Source organism: Mustela erminea, chromosome 15 (genome assembly GCF_009829155.1).
Source record: "Mustela erminea isolate mMusErm1 chromosome 15, mMusErm1.Pri, whole genome shotgun sequence".
Classification (NCBI taxonomy): domain Eukaryota; kingdom Metazoa; phylum Chordata; class Mammalia; order Carnivora; family Mustelidae; genus Mustela; species Mustela erminea.
The window spans coordinates 14,883,109-14,889,140 of NC_045628.1; the positions used below are offsets into that span (position 1 = coordinate 14,883,109).

The following is a 6,032-nucleotide window of genomic DNA, read 5'->3' on the forward strand; positions in this document are numbered from 1 at the left end:
AGGAGGTCACATTTAATTACAATGGGCCCTAAATTCAATGATTGGTATCCTTATAAGGACTCTGTCCTACTTATTATATTCATTTCATAGCACTCCCCATTATCCGAAGTTATTGTTTACTTGTTTATATCTGTCTTCCTCTACTAGGCTAGAAACTTCATATGAGCAAGGATCCTCTCTGTCCTTTTAAATTCCGTATCCTCAGTGTCTTTGGGAGTGATTGGTGGTACGTGGTGCTCAATACATATTTCAGAAATGAATGAATGACTCTGGCTATTTTAGCTTCCCCATAAGAAAGTACCAAACCTGGGTGTTGTGTGTCCACTATTCATATATAGAATTTGTTTTCTCATAATTCTGAAGGCTAGACACAGCAGCAGTTTCTCAGCACAGTGGGTTGGGGGTTGGGGGAGGTAGTATATAGATGAAGGTCCTCCTTCCAAGGGGAAGCAAAACCACTAGGTGAAAAAAATGTCTGGGTGACAGCAGGATGAAGCTGGAACAAAGAATTTAGGACCTGGGCCAGTTAGACCTGATGTAGTGAAACTGACAAGAGGAGTTGCAAGCCAGTGCTCAGTGCAACAGAACTGGGTCAGGTGTTGCCCAGCTGAGGACATATTCTTTAAGTCCAGCTGCAAACTGGGGATGGAGTGTATCGTAAGACCAGTGGATCCAAAGGGCATTGTCAGGTCGTTGCATTACTGCCTTTGCCATCAGTGAGTTTCTTGATCAGGATCAACTGTGGAATGTAATGCATGACTTTGAATAAGGTATTCAGTAAATCTCACTGGTGGTGGGGCTGGCAGAAGTACGGTGCAGAGGGAAATCAAATCCAAATCCAGGACATGCATGGCCAAATTGCTGCTCTCACGATGATAGAAAGGTCCAAGGACCAACATGCCATGAAGCGGCTGGGGCGGCTTTGCACACCCTTCGTAGGGTACCATGCTGAGAGGTCAGGGCTGGTTGCTGCCACTGCGGGCAAGCTGGACACTCAGTAGTCACAGCAGCAAGCCCAGCCTGGTGAGATGAAGTCTGTGTTACTGAGTCCAGACATACCTTCCACCTCTAGCAGCTCTGCCATTTTGTTCGTGAACTCACTGAGCAAGTCTTGAAGAGGCCAATCAAAGATCTGTCCTGGAGTGGGGATACCCCAATAGCAAATGTCTTCAGCAGTGAAGGACTTCCAGGGGAGTCTTCCCATGGGACAAGAATATCATCCTACTGAGGGACTGCGCCCAAGTTCCATCCCTCCACCCACGTATCTCTTCCCTATACTTGTTCTTCCAACCATGAGTTCCCGCCACCTAGCTAAAAGTCTAGCCATGATGGATAGCTAGAAAAGATAAATAGGTTAAAAAGAAAGAAAGAGGAAGGAAAAAGCACAGAAGGAAGGGAAGGAAGGAGGGAGAAAGGGAAATGACAAAGACTTTGTCTTTTATCTCGGGTTATCTTTCTCAGGCCAAGCTTTCCAGACAAAGAGGGTAAGGAAATGTATGTACCACTCAAATTTTTGCCCACGAGGAGGATTTCCCATCAACTCATTTGGTTCTGTCCTTCCGTGTGGCTGTCATTATGTCCTAGTCGTTGACCTCTCCCGAATAGAACCATTCAGTGCAAAGCCCACTACTTCCTGCTCTGCAGGTCCAATCAGCATGATCTCAATGTCGTGGGCCAGACGGATCCTCTGTGTAACAGTGAGATGATAAGTCCCCGCTAAGTAAGTTGTGTCATAATGCCAGAAATTTATGTCATCCTATAGTGACATTATGAAGGCATAGTATATGCTCTTGAAGATAAAAGCCAACTGCCTTGGTGTTCTCTGCTTGTTGGGGTACAGGAATGAAATAGCTCAGTACATCCATATCCAGTAGCAGGTGCTAAGCTGATTTTCTCCAGGGAAAAACTGTTATCTAGATTAGCAGCTGTATTTAGAGTTACCATCTGATTAACCTTATAATAATCCACTATTTTTACTCTAGTTGTATCTGACTTCTATCTTGGCTAAACTGGGACTATGATAAGATTTGCCACCAGCAGAAGTTGTTTCTTAATGTTTGTTTCTCTCATTCCATGACAGAACTTTTTAAAAAAGTGTGTTTATGTACTTATTTATTTATTTGTAATCCCTACACCCAACATGGGGCTGGAACTCTCAACCCCAAGATCAAGAGTCGCATGCCCACCTTGTGAGCCAACCAGAAGCTCCTCTTCCCTTTTCAGTCCCTGCTGTCTGGAATGAGCATGTAACCTCTGGCATTTCTGCAGTTGCAAAGTCATGGGAGTGGATGAGATCACCTTGGGGGTCAGCACATATGAGAGAAAGAGAAGTTCATGGGTAAGAAGATAAACAGAAATCAGAAGAGGTGACTAAAGTAGGAGAAGAACCAAAAGAGAGCTATGTCATAAGAAGCAAGAGAAAAAGGTGATCCAAACATAGATGTTCCACAAAACTATGTGACGCTGGTAGGTTGAGCAAAACCTAGAATGAGAAATGACTATTGAATTTTGCAACAGGAATGTCATTGGTGACTTGTGGGCTTATCAAATATCTTCTTGTAATTAAATCTAGGTAACGCAATTTTGGCGGGAATGCTATAGAAATGTGTTGTGTTCTTCTCCTCTGTCATGTGTTAGGATTCTCCAGAGAAGCAGAGCCAAGAGGATATATATACACCTATAACTGGGCGTTTATTATGAGGAATTGTCTTACACGATTATGGAGACTGGGAAGTCCCACTGTCTGCCTTCTGCAAGCTGGAGACCCAAGAAAGGGTGTAATTCTAAGTTTGAAGGCCTGAGAACCAGGGAGCCAATGGCACAAATCCCAGTCGGAGGGCATGGGAAGATGAGATGAGATGTCCACCTCAAGTGGTGAGGCAGGGGAAAAGGAGTGAATCCCTCCTTCCTGTCTTTTGTTCTAGGCAGGCATTTAAAGGATTGTGTGATGCCCACCCACACTGGGGAGGGCAGCCTACTTTCCTGAGGCCAGCCATTCAGACGCTAATCTTAGCTCCAAGCAGTGTGTCAGCTGGGCACCCCTGGGACCAGTCAAGTTGAAATCCACCCCCCACTTTTTATTTTATTTTATTTGTTTATTTGAGAGAGTGTGTGAGAGAGAAAGCACTAGGGCCGGAGGGAGAAGCAGACTCCCTGCTGAGCAGAGAGCCTGGTGTGGGACTCGATCCCAGGACTCCAGGATCATGACCTGAGCTGAAGTCAGACACTCAACTGACTGATCCACCCAGGAGCCCCTCAAGTTGAAATCCTATTGGGAGATAGAGATAATTTCAGGATGATCTAGATAGCTTTCCGTACTGATGATTTCACCTGGATCAAAGCTCTGTCCACCGTACATTTACTGTTTTCCCATGGAGCTTAGTAAGAGTCTTGTGCGGATACCCTCTGAGACTATGTAAATATCCTATTGCTGATCATGATTGTGCCTGCTAGTGTTAGCGCTTATTTTTGCCTGCACCGATGATTACTGTGATTTGCTGTGTGGTGATTTTCTGCCATCTTTTCCACATTGACTAATGGGAATTTACTTTAAAAAAGAGCCTCACATTCCCTTCTCAGTGAGAAGGGGTAGGACTGAGTCCCAGCTGCCGGCTGGGTTCCTGGTGGTGATGCTTCATGGTCACCTTTGTCCAGAAGAGAAATTGGAGGTTGATGCAAAGGTGCTGGCCTCCTGACCCTGCGGAGAAGAATCGGTTTTCAGTTTTTCATATTGTTCTCTGCATTTCGATATGATTGCCCTGCCGTGGGTTTAATACCAATTCCAGAGTCAAATCGCCCGCATGCAACGGACTACTGACTGAGACTGGGGGAGAAATGCAACCAGCATTTTGCATTCAATTTCCCCCCCTTGTCGGAAGCAAAGAAAGGACACGCTTCTCAAGCTTGGCATGAATGAGACATGACCTTTAGGAACCTGATAGCTTTAGATAACCTCACAAAGCCTTTTTATTGGACTTGGCTAGAAGCTCAGGAGGTGCCTTTGACTCAAGAACAAAACTTTGATTTGAAAGGGATTTTGGTATCTATTTTTTCCTTCGTAGGAGGAGAAAATACAACCTTTCTTCTCTTACAGAAAACCACACTCTATAGGTAGAGAAATAAGGGCAGTATCTTCTAGTGAATGAATTCCAAGTGTTTTAGGGTTGGGAACTCACAATCCTCATAATACTTCTTTGCAGGCAGGCAAAGGATAGAGAATCATTAGTCCTTGTGTAAAAACCAAGGCGAAGGAGAGCACTCGTAATAAAAAAAAAGAACAAGCTGGCCTCTGCGGAAAGGTGGGATGATGGCTAGACGAGCGTCATTGCAGCCGTCACCGGTAAGGTGTGCAGGGGACCTCTGCAATTGCATTCCAGAATCTTCTCTCCACTGTCATCACTTCTAGGGCTCTGCTCTCCAAACCTCATTGAAAAACAAGCCCGGAAATACCCTGAATTGCTGATCTTCAATCAGTTCCTCCAGGAGACTTAAGCCCTCCGTGAGCATGACATCCCCAAACTACAAAGGGGTGCAAAGCAACTCTGTATTGCCCATGTTTTCTCTCTACCATCTGACCGTGAGTATTTCCCAACATAAGCAAGACCAGATTCTTTGGCCAGAGCATGTCGGAGTGTTGAAGGAGCAGGGCAGAGAGCCAGGTTGAGGACTGGACCCTGGGAATGGGTCCATCCACCCAGACAGTCTGGGTTGGGTTCCTTGTTTCTCAAATCCCAGCTGCCTATCCCACCCCCACCCCACCACCCAAGTCCCAGCGATGAGTACTTCTCTCCTGGATCGCAGTAATAGTGGCCACACGAGCCCTGCATTCACTCCCTGTGGTTCTCAGCCTGCAGCGATTTGGCCCTCCAGGGACATCTGGCAAAGTCGGGACACATTTTTGGTTGCCATACCTTGGGGCTGGGGCGCTACTGGCGGGGAGGTCAGATCGCTGCTAAATATCCTGCCGTGTATGGTACGAGACCCCCACCAGAAAGAACTGTCTAGTCCAGAATGTCAATAGTGCCAAGATTTAGAGACCCTGCTTCTCGTTCCCTTGCAGTATCTTACATATATAACCTTGCTCTTTTCTTTTTCTTCTTTTGAGTAAACTCTACCCATGATGTGGAGCTTGAACTCATGATCCCAGGATCAAGCGTCACATGCTCTACTGACTGAGACAGCCACAGGTCCCAACTAGGCTCCTTCTTAAGAAGAGCAAATCAGATCATGCTTAAAAGCTCTCTGTGGTTTCCCATTTTTCTTAATATGAAGATTAAAAAAGAAGATCCTTAGCTCCTTGAACTGCGATGGGGCACCCACTCTCCCTCTTTTCTGGTATCTCGTGCAGTAACCAAACTAACTTTATTCCTTTTTCTTTTTTCTAGAAAGCATACTACTTCCTCCTGCCTGACAGGGTCTTATAAATCATGTCCCTCCCTCTTATGAGCTCTCCGCCTTTGACCTGCTCACTACCTCCTTCTAATCCTTTAGAAGACCTCAGCTCAATCTGTCCCTGAGCCCTATCCTGTGAGGTAGCCTGAGATGATCCATGTGGAGAGAGGAACCTGGCCATCCAGCTCTTCCAACCGTCCTGGCCGGCTCAGGCTGCAGGGTACGGGAGGCCATGTTGGACACCCAGGGCCCGCCGAGCTCCCAGCTATCTGCCGGCATATGGGTGAGCCCACGTGAGGCCAGCAACAAAGCTGCCTAACCAACCATCACAACGGTACTAAAGAAACAATTATTTTGTTTTTGTTTTTATTTTTATTGAGAGAGAGAAAGTACTTGCACGCATGCAAGCACGAAAAGGTCAGATGGAGAGGGAGAGAGAATCTCAAGCAGGTTCCTGCTGAGCGTGGAATCTGATGTGGGCCTTGATCTCATGACCCTGAGATCGTGACCTATGTTGAAATCAGGAGTTGGGTACTAGGGGTGCCTGGGTGGCTCAGATGGTTGAGTGTCTGCCTTTGGTTCAGGTCATGATCCCAGGGTCCTGGGATGTAGCCCCATATCGGGATCCCTCCTCAGTGGGG

At 46.3% G+C, this 6,032-nt stretch overlaps 1 long non-coding RNA gene across 2 annotated transcripts; it reads left to right on the plus strand.

The window, feature by feature from the left end:
- Positions 1-1,837: 1,837 nt before the first annotated feature.
- LOC116574216 lies at positions 1,838-5,380 on the plus strand. Of its 2 annotated transcripts, XR_004279151.1 has the most exons (4): positions 1,838-1,877; positions 2,224-2,466; positions 4,200-4,576; positions 5,105-5,380. It is a non-coding gene; the product is annotated as an uncharacterized LOC116574216 (long non-coding RNA). The 2 variants fall into 2 exon arrangements; XR_004279150.1 differs by having other exon boundaries at positions 4,200-5,380.
- The last annotated feature ends 652 nt before the right edge of the window (positions 5,381-6,032 follow it).